Genomic DNA, 454 nt, shown 5'->3' with positions numbered 1-454 from the left:
TCTGCCTGCTCCGCCATGGCTCCCCGTTCTGCCATGGCTCCAGGAGCCGCCCTTAGAGGGGGGGATATGTAATGTGGTGTTTTGTTTCATGTTCATGTTTTCCATGTCTTTTATTTTGTAATCGTTTCATGGTCCATGTTAGTGTCATGCTTCCCTTGCCTCATGCCTCTCTGCCTTGTGTATGTCATGTTCTGATTGGTAGTCTTAGTCATGTGTCTTGTTCCCCATTGGTTTGTTCATGTCATGTGACACTCCTTGTCTGCTATAAGTAGCCTTCATGTTCCCATTGTGCTTTTCGTGTATTGAATGTATTTAACCCGCTGTTGGTGAGTATAGTCTGTGTGTCAAGTCTGCTCATGCTATGTCTGGGTCTTGGATTATTGTTTGGATCACTCTGTAAATAAACTGCACTTGGGTTCTCCCTACGCTCGCCTTCAGTGGATTGACTTATATA

General features: G+C 44.9%; 1 pseudogene; it reads left to right on the top strand.

Moving 5' to 3' along the window:
• LOC107599020 (protein unc-45 homolog B-like) overlaps positions 1-454 on the top strand; it is an 11,768-nt pseudogene that overhangs the window by 2,709 nt on the left and 8,605 nt on the right.

Source organism: Sinocyclocheilus grahami, unplaced genomic scaffold, assembly GCF_001515645.1.
Source record: "Sinocyclocheilus grahami isolate Dianchi unplaced genomic scaffold, SAMN03320097.WGS_v1.1 scaffold259.1, whole genome shotgun sequence".
Classification (NCBI taxonomy): Eukaryota; Metazoa; Chordata; class Actinopteri; order Cypriniformes; family Cyprinidae; genus Sinocyclocheilus; species Sinocyclocheilus grahami.
The sequence above is the reverse complement of the archived record's forward strand: the minus strand, read 5'-3'. Positions and strand labels throughout refer to the sequence as shown.